At 37.9% G+C, this 14,954-nt stretch overlaps 1 protein-coding gene and 1 pseudogene across 2 annotated transcripts in view; one reads left to right on the top strand and one right to left on the bottom strand.

Moving 5' to 3' along the window:
• HS6ST3 (heparan sulfate 6-O-sulfotransferase 3) overlaps positions 1–14,954 on the top strand; it is a gene marked incomplete at both ends in the record, with an annotated part of 710,363 nt that overhangs the window by 189,715 nt on the left and 505,694 nt on the right. The window lies entirely within an intron of this gene.
• On the bottom strand, positions 10,218–11,294 carry LOC308511577 (nucleophosmin-like; annotated as a pseudogene). The gene is made up of 2 exons: positions 10,852–11,294; positions 10,218–10,404 (listed from the first exon to the last, which is right to left on the bottom strand). The product of its transcript is annotated as a nucleophosmin-like (transcript).

The following is a 14,954-nucleotide window of genomic DNA, read 5'->3' as shown; positions in this document are numbered from 1 at the left end:
TGCTAAATCCACATATTCTGTTTTTGCATCTCTGGCAACAAGTATATGAATTCCTCCTCCCCAATTCCTATTGATATTTGGGGCAACAGGAATAGGAACATCGTGAAGCAATTTTATCTTTAGTCATATCAGGGAAAGTTACGATCCAAGTGCTTCACTCATAATAGATTAAAATTCTGGATTGCGGAGGGAGTTCTAGTAGCTATAATGGAAAAGTAAGTTCTATGTAAGGTATATTGCAAGTGTTTTATATTAGGATTTTCTCTATTTTGCTTATTTAATTAAGAACAGAGTTTTCAATGCAAAAGAATATAAGTTAGACAGTTAAAATTAAATTAGGAGAATACGTGATATTACATTTGTAGGGAGATTTTTGTTAGTAGGTCTTACCAGGTGAGTGAGCCATACCTTAGGGATATTAGCTCTGGAAGTTCTTAAAGAAATCATTTTGTAAATTACTGGTAGACCAAAGTAAAAGATAGTCTAAAGAATACTAAAAAGTGGCTTAAGTTTTGGGGGACAGGGGTCATTTTTTATTCATTGTGTATCCTTCAAGGGTTAGCGCTATGTTAAGTAATCAGGTAACCAATGAATGTCAAGTGAAATAATACAGGTTGTCAAAAAGACAAATTAAGAAAAGTAATCATGACCTAATCTAACCTAAGGACCCACCTAATATTTCATTAGAAAAATGAGTGAGAACTGTAGATTTGCAAACAGGAAAACTGATGTACAATAAGAGCGAGTTGGAGTTTGGAAGTCGTTAGTATTGTTCACCAAAAATTTGAGTTATTAGTGTTTTGTAGGATGGTCCTGACTGGCTCCTTTGTGATAAGGCAGGGCTGTGCCAAGCTCTGCTCAGGAATTTGTGAGGGGACATGGTGCTTTTAGGTGATGCTTCTAGTCTGGAGCAATTAATTGCTAGTTTAAGGCACTAGAACTCTCTTTTTCCTATACTATGTTGATGGGCAATATTCCAGATAGTGATCATTCTGTCAGTCTTGGACTCATGTGATATATAGGTAGCCTAAGTGAGAAATAAGTAGTGTGACCATATAATTTTTCATTCAAACCATATCACTTTTGAGGTTTAGAGGAGTCTCTGTTAATAATTTAGCTGGGAGAGGAAGCATAAATCAGAACTGCCCTGACCAAACAAGAAGTATGGTCAGTTAGAACTAAACCATTGTTATTTAAACTACTGAGATTGGTGTTTGTTACTGCAGCACAACCTATTCAGACCGATACATGGATTCAGTGCCAGAACTGAAAATGACATTCTCTTTTTTGATTTATTGACTTTCAGTGGGTGTGTATATATTATTTGGGTTGCAGGTGACAGACAGACAACACGGAACTCAGAAGTGTCCAGGTAAACACAAAGGAATACTGCAGTACTTGGAATTTAAAAAAGATTAAAATATAGAACAATAGGGAAAAGCTGGAGCTGAGCTGGGGGATCCGATCAAATGCTGCCAGGCCTTCTGTCCCAGTGCACAGGCCTTGTCTCTCACTAAAGCCAGGTTTCCCCCACAGAGGGGCAAACCAGGGCCACCAGCAGCTTCTAAATTCTGAGTCTGACTGCTTCCATCAATATCTCTTACTACTATTTGTAATACTTTAAACAATAAAATAAAATTTAAAAAAATATATCTGTAAGACAGACTTACAGATATTCTCTGAATTCAATTTCAAAAATCCCAGGCAAGGATTTCTGTTTGGTTCCATTTTCAAAAGGTGCCAACCTCTTAATCAACCAGCTGATACCAAGAAGTTGAGTCATTTAGGACTAAGGCAGTGTTCCTGGGAACTACATTGGGATACAGAGAAGAGTAGGAGAATAGGGTGCTAGGAAGACACACATACACACAAAACACTATGTTTACTTCATATGTGTTCTTGGATATAGACAAACACCATTAATGTACTTGCTTAGAACTTTTCCTTGAGTTATTCCTGGAATTTATAATATTTTCCCCTATATCTATTTTTGTGTGTGATTATTTTTGGATAAAAGTCTCATGTTTGAAAATATCTCAGTAAAAAAATGGTCAGTTTTGGGGCTAAGGGGCCTACTAAAGCTAACTGACACATCTGGGCATTGAACCAGAAATTCCACTTTCCATAGAATTATACTCTAATCAACTAAACTGAGCTGTGAGAACATAAATGACATAATGACATTCAAAGTGACTTTTTAAAGTTGGCCATAAACTTCCACTATCTGCAGTTAGCTAACTTAACCCTCTTTAAAATAAAAAACAAACCCAAACTGAAGAGTTAGATTATGTCATCTTAAACCTGTCTTCAAAGGTTAGATTGTGCGGTCTATGATTTGGTTGCAGACCTCAGCACTGAGTTCATGTCCTATTGCCCTCCTCTCCTGTCTCCTATTTTCCATGTAAATTTTTTTGGGGGGATAGTGGAAAACCTGCTCCCAACAAGGTTACCAGCCAAACTCTTCTATAACTTTGAAGGTACCTATGATTAAGGGCCGTGTCATGATGAAAATAATTGCTTTAATTAGCCATTAAACAGGTTTCAGGGTCAACATGACAATGAGTTTCTTTCTGTGTTTGATTTAGTAGAAGCAGTTAATGATTTTGTTTTTATTATCTTTACCCCCTGCTTCTGAATTATTTACTTAGCACATAGAAGGCAACAGATATTTGTTATTATAAAATCAATTTCATGCCTGACTAGACCATCTCTTCCACCTTTGTCATTACTCTTTGAGCTTTGGGTGTTATCTTGGGCTCATTTATGTTTATACAACAAGATGGCAATGGGCCCTACCAATAATTATTTGGAGAATTTGAGTCATATAGCAGGCAGTGCATTTTCATTCTCACTTTCAGAGAATTTCCGTGTATGCACCCCCACCCCTTCCATTTCTATTAACATTTCTAATCAATAGAATAATGTTTCTAAAGTAAAAGTGTCATATTATACTTTCTCATTATTTACATGATGTTAAGAATGGATTATGTATCCACAGTAAAAATTCAGTATTTAAAAGGAGTGAAACACACATCCATAAGCTATTACTGTAGTTAAAAGCATTCTTCTTTGAAATCCTTGTTTAGTGAAGTTGTGTTTCTTTGTTTTCCCTAGCTTTTATGTAAGGCTCAAGGTGACAATCATGGCTTTTCTGAAATGTCAGTAGCCTTGAAGTTAAATAATATAAATGCCACTAACATTCTTTTTTTTAGTGGTTCTGGATTAACTCCCAAACACACATAAAATTAGGTCTGCAAGTCTCTTCATGCCTATTAAGCATATCCTGAATATAGCCTTGTGAGTGTGAGGAGGAGTGAGTTTGCACAGCTCCTTTTGGATCTGCCCACTGTTCCCATTATGCCTTGGTAGTGTCTACCTGCCCTCAGTTGGTGGCAAGGGGAGCTTTGCCTGTTTCTGTGTTTTCACTAGGTGTCAGAAACAAATTGCTATTCCAGTTCTCTAAGCAGCCCATCATTTTCCCACTGAGGCAGAACTCCTGCCTTGTTCTTTCCTTCAGCCCTACTTCCTGCTCCATGGAGCTGGAACCACAGCACTACCCTGCCTAGTACCCTGCTCCTAAACAGCCCAGTTATATAGAACCATCATGCCATTCTCTGAGCCCATCCCCTAATCTTTCCCATTGATTAGCTTTAACTTTTTAAAAAATATATATTTTATTGATTTTTTTACAGAGAGGAAGGGAGAGGGATAGAGAGTTAGAAACATCGATTAGCTGCCTCCTGCACACTCCCTGCTGGGGATGTGCCCACAACCAAGGTACATGCCCTTGACCAGAATTGAACCTGGGACCCTTGAGTCCACAGGCTGACGGTCTATCCACTAAGCCAAACTGGTTAGGGCAAATTAGCTTTAACTTTTAACACCCAGCAAACATTTATTAAGCACATATGTACCCAAACCCGGCTGGGAGTTCTAGCTCAGTACCTTATTGGATGTATGATGCCCAGCAAGTTGGAAATGGTTCTGAACCTTAGTTTCTATATTTAGAAAACGGCGCTACTATAAATATTCGCCTTAATGACATCATGGTTATTCTGAGGACTCAATACAGTAAAGTATGTGAAAGTATCTTGCATTATAAGTAGCTTTATAGATGTTTTAGTTATTTCATTTCCTTGGAGGTATAAACCTAGATTTCTATTGAAAATTAATCTCTATAATCTTGGTCAACTAATTTCTCTTAGAAAATTCTAATCTGGTCTTAGAGTTTAACATTTGACATAGGTTATGTAGAAGCTTTTAAGCATATCAGAATAATCTGGAGTGCTTTGTAAAGGTAGATTGCTGGGTTCCATGCCCAGAGATTCTGATTTTAGGTATGCTTTGGAGTTTAGGAACCAGCATTTTTAACAAGCACTGTGGATCAGCTTTCTGGGGCTGCCATAATAAGCTACTACAAACTGGGAGGGTTGGCACAACTGAGCCACACCTGCCAGGGCTGCCATTTTTCACAGAGGTTTTCAATTTCTTGCTCTTTCTCTTTTCCTTTGGGCACCCCTATGATGTGACTATTGGTATTCTTGAAATTGTCCCAGAGTCTCCTTACACTATCTTCATATTTTTTTATTATTTTTTTCTCTTTTTGTTGTCATGATGGATGTTTTGCTTCCTCACATTCTAAATCACTAATTTGATTCTCAGCATCCTCTACTCCACTTTTGATTCCCTGTAAATTATTCTTCATTTCAATTGGTGTATTCTTCATTTCTGACTGTTTTTTTATGGTTCTTGTGTCCTTTTTCATGCTGTTGATGTTCTCACTAAGTTCCTTGAGCATCATTATAACCCTTGTTTTGAACTCTGTATTTGGTGTTTTGCTTGCCTCTATTTCATTTACTTCTTTTTCTGGAGATTTCTTCTGCTCTTTCACTTGGCACATGTTTCTTTATCTCCACATTTGGCTGCTTTCCTGTGTTTGTTTCTATATATTAGTCAGAGCTGCTGTGTCTCCTGTACTTGATAGAGTGGCCTTGTGTAGTAGATGTCCTACAGGGCCCAGTGGCACAGCCTCTCCAGTCACCTGTGTTGGGTGCCTCAGGTGCATCCCTGTGGGGGCTATGTGTACTGTCCTGTTGTAGTTGAACCTTGACTGCTGTTGGCTTCACTAGGAGGGATTGACTCCCAGGCCAATCAACTGTGAGGACCAGCTGGGACTACAATAGAGGAGCTACGGTGCAGGAGTTGATCCTACAGAGCAGGACTTGCTTCATTGGGTCTTTGGTGCTCACTGGGATGGCCCCTTGAGTCACTCCTAGGGGTGGTAGGATTGTAATCCAACATGATCTGAAGATGTCCACTGGATTTACTGGCTCTGGGGCCATCTGGGAAGTGCAAAGTCAGCCACTGCCTATACCCTGACTGGGACCACCTGGCAGGAGCTACAGAGTAATCTTCAGATGGCTGATACTTGTGTTGGGCTTGGAGGTGCCCAGGATAGGCCAAGCTGTGAACAAAGGTGACTGCCACTAGTGCTGGACCTTGGACCACTTAGCAAGAAGTGCAGGCTACACAGAGGCTAGATGCTGCTTGTTTGAGATTTTAGGAATGTCCGAATCATGAAGCAAGTGATGGCAGTTGTATGGAAAAGCCAGTGGAAATGACTTGGGTGGGGTGAGGTCTTGGGGAATTATCAGGGTAGGGCAAACAGAGTGAGCCAGGTTGATGGAGACTCAGATATGGCTCCTGCTTGCCAGCTCTGAAGGGGGTGGGGATGGCTCAGCAAAGGAACCATGGCCTCTGCTAGCATTTTTTTATTTGGCAAAAAGCGGCCCCCCAGCTCTTACCCTGATGCCCAACAATTTATTTCCTTCCCATTAGCCCTGGTTTATTTCCAGCTGCTAGAGCTCAGAGGGAGTGAGTTCAAGTAAGTCCATGTGTGGGCCCTTTAAGAGGAACCGCTTGGGACTCCAACAGCCTTTATCTCATTTAACCACAGTCCCTATTGGTTTTTACAGCCACAAGTTATGGGGACTCCTCTTCCTGGCAATGGAATCCTGGGCTGAGGGGTGGAATTGGAGTCCCTTGCTCCTCAGGGGAACCTGCAGAGCCAAGATATCCCTCCTAATTACAAACCATCACATGTGGGTGTTGGACCAGCCCATTCCACCTCTCTGTCCTCCTACCAGTCTTTTTTTTTTTTTTTAATATGTTTTTTATCGACTTCAGAGGGAGGAAGGGAGAGGGAGAGAGAGAGAAACGTCAATGATGAGAAAGAATCATTGATCAACTGCCTCCTGGATACATCCCCTCTCCCCCACACCTCCGACTCTCCCATGGGGATCGAGCCTGCGACCTGGGCCTGAATTTTTAAAACTGCAAGTGTTGAGAATGGTGACAGATTTTCAAAATGTCTCTGGAATAGATAGATGGTTAAGTATATTGTGTTAATTAAGTGGAATATATGCATTCATTAAAATTATAATGCTGATGATTATATATCAACATGAAAATGTTACAAATCCTATTTTAATTTTAAGTGAAGATAACAGAACATAAAATTATGTTTTTACTAAAATTGCAGCTATGGAAAAATGTGTATAAAGGCTGGGAGAGAATTCAAATATTAAAACAGTTATCATTGGGTGACATTAATGGGTGAATTATTTTCTTTCAATACTAGAATACTATTCTCATAATAATTGAAAAACATGCAGTGATAGTTTGGACTCTGGTCAGCTATGGTAAAAGTACTCAGTTACTGAGAATGGAAAATGAAATGAATTATATGGAGACTTCAGGAGCCTTCAATGTGTGAGCTAATTCTGATAGCGTGTGCATTTACTTTTTATCTAAAATAATAATGAATACTCACTTAATATAGGAGATATTTTAAAGACATGGTTACCATGTCTTAGGAGAGCCATCTTGGAACCCTGCTATTTATAAAGTCTATATTTCTTTCTTTTTTTTTAACATGCTACTTTTTTTTTTAAAATATATTTTATTGATTTTTTTACAGAGGGGAAGGGAGAGAGATAGAGAGTTAGAAACATCGATGAAAGAGAAACATCGATCAGCTGCCTCCTGCACATCTCCTACTGGGGATGTGCCCGCAACCCAGGTACATTCCCTTGACCGGAATCGAACCCGGGACCTTTCAGTCCGCAGGCCGACGCTCTATCCACTGAGCCAAACGGGTTTCGGCTATAAAGTCTATATTTCAATCCCCCCTGCCCCAAAAAAGTAAAATTGCCAGTAGGATATCTGAAATTCAGGACCTATGACAGTGATGGCGAACCTTTTGAGCTCGGTGTGTCAGCATTTTGAAAAACCCTAACTTAACTCTGGTGCAGTGTCACATATAGAAATTTTTTGATATTTTCAACCATAGTAAAACAAAGATTTATATTTTTGATATTTATTTTATGTATTTAAATGCCATTTAACAAAGAAAAATCAACCAAAAAAATGAGTTCGCGTGCCACCTCTGACACGCGTGTCATAGGCTCGCCATCACTGACCTATGACAATCTTAATACCCTAAACTTCTTTTATTCAAAATCCACATCTTATTTGTGCTCTCATATTTGTTTGTGTGACAAGAAACTGTTTCTGGTATTGGAATCATCGTGTGCTTTTCCCACATAACAATGTCTCATGGGGTTTTCATCAGGGAAGAAAAGGCAGCACACCGGAGTAAGATTTTGCTGTGATTATCTCATCATCTCCTTTCATTTGCAGTGCCACTGGCAAAAGTCTTTTTAAAAGAAGGTTCAGCAAAATGATTGGCACTTGGTAAGTGGTTGATATTGAATAGGAAAAGCCAAGAGCTAATTTGAAGTCTTTTTTTAATGTTCTTTGTTTAAAAAAATGAAGAGAAAATATCCAAAATTAGAATACTAAGAACTAGAGCAGTCTTGCACCATACTGTTTTAATTGGCTGTTGCTCATGAGAAGAATCAATAATTTCTTTTGAAGTTTCACATCAACTGCTTAATTTTGATCAAGTGTTATAATTAATCAGCTGTGAATAAAGTGAATCAGTTATAATTTTAACCTTAGTTGTTTTTTTTTTTTTAAGTAGCTACACTGATATAAGTAATAGGTTATCTAACTCTATTCAAAGCCTTATAAATGATTTAGCAGTATTTAGAAGGAACTACAACTTACCAATTTACTCCTGGGTTTCAACAATCATATTTTGAATATTTTTCAGAGCATATTTATTGAAATGTTAATGTAATTTTGGGTTATTCAGGTATTTTGCCTGCTTTATTTTAATCATCAACTAGTAGTATAGAATTACCCAGTAAATTTCAAACACAGTGCCAGACACCATAGAAACAAAGAAGTGAGTCAAAAGTGGCATAGGGTATAATTCTATGTTCAAAGTACTTATAATATAAATGGAGGAACAGACAGACGGGACATACATAAAACAGAATAACTGGCTTTTTTTTTCTTTAATGTATTTCTTATTGATTTCAGAGAGGAAGGGAGAGAGGCGGGGAGAGGAGAGAGAGAGAGAGAGAGAGAGAGAGAGAGAGAGAGAGAGAGAGAGAGAGAGAGAGAGAGAGAGAGAGAAACAGAGAGAAACATCAATGATGAGAGAGAACCATTGATTGGCTGCCTCCTGTATGCCCCATACCAGCGCTGAGCCCACAACCAGGGTATGTGCCCTGACTGGGAATTGAACCATGACATCCTCGTTTATAGGTCAACTCTCAAGCACTGAGACATGCCAGCTGGGGGATAGTAACTGCCTTTCAAAGTGACTTGTTAACTGATTGGAGGTAAAGTACTTTTGGAAAAGTAGGAAAGCTTGAGTCGTCTTGAATTCCTTAGAGGTCATGGAACTTGAGTGGAGACTTGAGGGATGGTATGGCTGAGACTGATAGTTCCCCCAATGTTTGTTCTTCCCTTTTTAGACAGGAATAGAGTTTAGCTGCCCAGCTGAAGGCTACACTTCTCAGGCCTCTTGTCTCTATGTATAGCCATGAAACCAAATTCTGTACAAGGGGTTTTAAGCAGAAGTGTGTGTGTAGCTTTTAGATTGTGCCATACAGCAAGAAGGATGCCCATCCCTTATTCCTTTTTGTCTGTATTACTGGGTGGGATACAGATAAAATAGCTGGGAGCTGTGTTGTTTAAATATGGCAGATGGGAGAGAAGGAGCCTAAACCTCTGTCAACCTCATCAGAGTTGTCATGGCACCTGAGAATTTTATACATAGGAGAAATAAACTAATGTCTTGGCTAAGCCATTGTCATTTTGGGTTTCCCCATTAGAGTAGCTAACCTATATCCAAACTAATATAGATGGATAGACTTTAAATTTGCAGAAGAATAAAGGGGGGCATTCCAGGAACAGAGGACCATGAACAGAGGCTCCAGATCGGACTAACATGGTGAACCTGAGATGTTAGCTCTCTACCTCACAGTGTCCGCAGGTATATTAAACAGCAAATGAAGTTATAGGTATTATGTATTTCACTTCATTGTGACCAGAGAATATTCTTTGTATGAGTTGAATCCTTTTAAATTTATTGAGATTTGCTTTATGTCCTAACATTTTGTTTATGCTGATACCTGGGAAGTATATGCTGCTCTTGATGTGTATAGTGATCTGTTAGGTCTAGTATGTTTATTGTCTTCAAATTTTTCTGTTCCTTTTGACCAGTTGTTGTATACATTATTGACAGTGGATCATTGAAGTCTCCAATCATTATTATTATTTTAACTTTATTAAAATATTGAGTTTATTTCACATGTATAATTTTGTCTTCCCACCATTTCCATTTGTCTGACCGCCACTACTACTGTGTCCTATCATAAAATTCCATACATACCTAAAACCAAGCAGAGGGTGGAGTTCCATGTTTAAAAACTAAACATATTTTGGACGGAACATTCTTGGCAATGGAACCTGGGCAACTTTTATTAGACATGGTAGGGAAAGTCCTCACTCTTGCATTGCAAAAAGGGCAGCCAGACATCAACTGTTACAGAACTAAAACAAAATAAGATAGGAAATTTTGACAAACTTTTTAAACTAATTTTTTAACCCTCCCCAGAGGATATGTTTTTTAAATTAATTTGAGAGAGAGAGAGAGAGAGAGAAAACATTGATGTGAGAGAGAAACCTGGATAGGTTGCCTCCTGTAGGTGCCCTGACTGGGAATTGAACCCGTAACATTTTGGTTTATGGGATGATGCTCCAACCAACTGAGCCATCTGGTCAGGGCCAAAGTATTCTTTTTAAAGAGTCTTCCCCCACTGCCAGAGATTGAGTAGCCGTCTGGTCATTCTTCAGAAGCAATTTTTCACATAATTGATGAACTTGGCTTCCACTTTGAAAAGAGAACCACTTTTAAAGTATTTGCTTGCATTTTTGCTTTAATGTCTTCTACAGAATGAGTTTCTTTTGGTGTTTTAGGAGTTTTTCCTGTTTTTTAAAATTTATCTTTCTTGTTGAAAGTATTTCAGATGTCCCCTTTGTTTTTCTGTTTTTATTTTTTTCCCATTGACCCCCTCCACCCTGCACACCTGCCCCTCCCAAGCCTTTCCCACACTATTGTCTGTGTCCTTGGCTATGCATATGTGTATATAAATTCCTTGGTTGGTTAATCTCTCACCTCCCACATCACCCTCCCTCTCCCACTCCTTCCCTCTTCCCTCCTTCCCTTCAGTCTGTTCCATGGTTCAATGTTTCTGGATCTTTTTTGTTCATCAGTTTATTTTGTTCACTAGATTCTACATATGAGTGAGATCATGTGATACTTATCTTTCTCTGACTGGCTTATTTTGCTTAGCATAATACTCTCCAGATCCCTCCATGCTGTTGAAAATGGTAAGAGATCCTTTTTTTTTAAAAAAAAAAAAAATGATTCATGAACTTTTGATCTTGATGTTGATGGTTTTGAGTCTTCCATTCTGATTTAATTTTTGTGCATTTTTTGGCTACAGCATCTCATGTAGATTTCTTTAATTTAGCTTTTTGTTCAGCTTTTTCATCATAAAAATCATCATATCTTTGTGATCATCTTCATCTGCATCAACATCTTCAGTAACAGCAAGTTTTACTTTTTTTGTGTGAAACTTGCTACAACTTTCAGGGCAGAATGCTTTCCAGATATAATTAGGAGTTTCACATCCTCCTCTTTATCTTCTGACTCTGCATCTTCTTCTATAGCTACTAAGTGCTGTCCACTAATATGCATAGGCCCCAAACCACATTTCGACCGTGAGACCACAGTGGTATTATTTGAAGCCACCAAGGACAGACATTTTCAAAGTTACCAGTGTTACTTTAATTGGACTGCTTTCATAACTCATTGCCTCTGCTTCAACAATGTACAATTCATCCTCTGTACCAGCCCGAAACTGATTATTCTTAAAGATAATTAGTACTCATTTATATCATTATCCACCTTAAACTAATAATCTTTATTGGCCTTTAGTTCACAATAGTTCTGGAGGTTGGGAGCCCAAGATCAGGGTGCCAGCATGGTTGGGTGAGGGCTGTCTTCTAGGTTGCAGACTTCTGGTTGTATCCGCAGATGGTGGAAAGCTTTAACTGTTATTTTTGAATTGTCTCTTTCTTCCTTCATTTTTATCAGTGTTTGCTTTAGATGTTTGGATTAAGTTTATATATGTTTATAATTTCTTATATTTTCATTTATTATAATTTTTTATAATTTTATATATTTTCTGGTTGGATTGACTATTTATCATTATAAAATACTAGAAGCCCATTGCATGAAGATTCGCACAATAGGCCTTCCTTCCCCTGGCTGCTGGCACCAGTTTTCCTCCAGCACCCGGGACCCAGGCCTTTGGTCCGGCAGCAGCGAGGCCTGGCTTCTCCACTGCAGTCGTAGTGGAGAAGCCAAGCTTGTTTGGTCTTTAGTCTTCAGTCTTCACTCTGGCCAGAGCCTTCAGTCTTCACTCTGTGCCTGCATATGCAAATTAACCACCATCTTTGTTGGGTTAATTTGCATAGTTGCTCTGATTGGCTGGTGGGTGTAGCAGAGTGACACCAATTTGCATGTTTCTCTTTTATTAGTGTAGATTCTGCTTTGTCTCTAGTAACCATTTTTTGTCTTAAAATCTACGTTGTCTGATATTAGTACAGTTACTCCAGCTTTCTTTTGATATAAATCCTTCCATATCAGTAATTACACTAAATTAAATGGATTAAAAATTCCAATTAAAAGCAGAGATTGTTTTAATTTTTATTTTTCTACATTTCTTGCTTTCATTTATTCCTCCATTATGGCCTACTTTTGTGTTAAATATTTTCTTGTGTACCATCTTAAATCCCTTGCCATTTTTTGTTATGTATTTTTGAATTATCTTACATACATCATAATTTATAACAATCTAGTTTGGATTAATGCCAATTTAATTTCAGTATTATAAAATAATTTTAATCCTGTGTAGCTGCATTTCCCACCCCCTTGGGAATCCATTAACACAAATTTATAATCATTACTTTATTCAGTTGTCTTTAAATCAGATAGGAGAAATGATGCATCACCAACAAAAAATACATTTATATTGTCTTTCATAGTTATTTATATAATTTCCTTTACCAGCATTCTTTTTTTTTATGTGGTTTGGAGTTGCTTTGTAGTATCCTTCATTTCAGCCTGAAGGATTCACTTTAGTATTTCTTGTAAGTCATGTCTGCTGGTGTTGAATTCTCTCAATTATTGTTTGTCTGCCAATGTGTTTAATTTCTACTTCATTCTTGAAGGGTAGGCTTACTGGATAAAGAATTCTTGTTTGATAGTTGTTGTTTTTTCTTGCAGCACATTGAAAATGTCATCCTACTGCCATTTTGGCCTTCAAAGTTTCTGATGAGAAATTGGCTGTTCATCTTATTGAGGATACCTTGGACATGATGAGTTGCTTCTCTGTCTCAGTGCTTTCAAGAGTCTTTCTTTGTCTTGTGAGTGTTGGCTATGATGTGTCTAGGTTTGAGTCTCATTGCATTTATTTGACTTAGAATTTGTTGAATATATAACTTTTTTATTAAATTTGGAAGTTTGAGGACATTATTTTTTTCAAATATTTTTCTGCCTCTTTCTCTCCTCTACTTTTGGGACATTTCATATGCATATGTTAGTATGTTTGATGATGTCCCATAGGAATCTGAGGCTCTGGTTCATTTTTTTTTCTTTTTGTCTGTTACTTAGACTGGATAATTTTAAATGACTTATCTTCAAATTTGATGATTTATTCTTCTTCCTGCTCAAATGTGATGTTGAGCTCCTCTAATGAATTTCATTTATTGTAGCTTTTAATCTCTAGAATGTCTAGTTGATCTGTGTTCACATTGTGACATGCCTTCAACACTCAGCTAGACAGTGTGCAACTCTGCCTCAGTCTTTGCTTCCTGCCTGCACAGAGCATCCAGATCAGCTAGAAGTGGGAGCTTCCTGAGCACGCATTCAACCCTGGACATATGCACAGCTCTACACACGTACACAGACTTCTAGTTTCCCAGGAATATGTTGGGAGATTTTCAAAGCCCCTATGGACATCTCATTCCTCATATTTTCCTTTGAAGCATTTTAGTTAGTTTATTATTTGTCCTAACTGTTGTTCACTACCACAAATTTTCTGAATTTCTGTTGACAAACACCCCTAAGAGAAAAGGATTGGGGGGAATTTCTTTTATCTTTGCTGGGTAAACTTCAAGTCAGGTCAAATACAGAAGACAGATTTTCAAGTGGGGTTTTCCAAGGAGGCATTACCCAGGTCAATAATGGCAATTCTCTGGGATATGGCTTTGAAAGAGCTCCAGCTTCCCTCTGCTGTCTGCCAGGAGACTGATTTTTAACCCAAATGTGAGCTGGAGGGCAAGGGATGGCAAGTCAAAATGCCACATAGGTCTTGAAGAAATGCTCACTAGGCTCTTGCAAACATTTGATTAATTTTTAAAGTTATGAAAAAATATTTTTGAAAAATTTTTCCCAATTTTCTTATCACTTTTATGGAAAAGAGAATTTTCAGAGGACAATATTCTGCCATTTTTGCTGATGTCATTCTCTCATCTGTTTTTATGGATTTTTCTGTGTATTATTTGTTATTCTTTGGGCACTTTAAGATAAATTTTAACAAGTTATTCAATATGTCAGTGGAATAATTTTTGTCTTTAGAATTATATTGACTGGAACATATCACATTGTTGAAAGTAGTAGTCTATTGTACTTGGGAATGCCAAATTTGGATTCATAGTTAACATATCTGAAAATTTAACTCTTGCCATAGCTGGTTTGGCTCAGTGGATAGAGCATCGGCCTGTGGACTGAAGGGTTCCAGGTTTGAGTCTGGTCAGGGGCATATGCCTACGTTGCTGGCTTGATCCCCAGTTAGGGGCATGCAGGAGGCAGCTGGTGGATAGTTCTCTCTCATCATTGATGTTTCTATCTCTCTCTCCTTCCCCTTCCTCTCTGAAATCAATAAAAAATATATTTAAAAAATTAATTCTTATTGTTTAAAAGCAAATATGTTTTATTAACATTCATATATAATCATTTAACTAATACTTATATAGTGATTAACATGGCTATTTACTATTCTAATCACTTTACAGATATTTAATTTGTAAAGGTTTTTAATTTCCATAAGGTTGTGAAGAAAGTCCTATTACTAACCTCATTTTGCACTGAGGAAACAAAGTCACAGGTAGGTTAAGAAACTTGCTAGAGTTTATGTAAATCAGGAGTAGGGAACCTTTTTTTCTGCCAAGGGCCATTTGGATATTTATAACATCATTTGAAGGCCCTACAAAATTATCGGCTTAAAAATTAGCCTGCTATATTTGGTCAAACATTTAATTAACTCACCCCTAATACCTTGGCAGGGCCAGACCAAATGTTTTCATGGGCCTTATATGGCCCAAGGGCCGGACAGTCCCCACTCCTGATGTAGGTAGTGAATGGCAGAAACCAAATTCAAATCCAGACAGTCAGGATTTGGAGTTTT

Source organism: Myotis nattereri, assembly GCF_964212035.1.
Source record: "Myotis nattereri genome assembly, chromosome: 2".
Classification (NCBI taxonomy): Eukaryota; Metazoa; Chordata; class Mammalia; order Chiroptera; family Vespertilionidae; genus Myotis; species Myotis nattereri.
The sequence above is the reverse complement of the archived record's forward strand: the minus strand, read 5'-3'. Positions and strand labels throughout refer to the sequence as shown.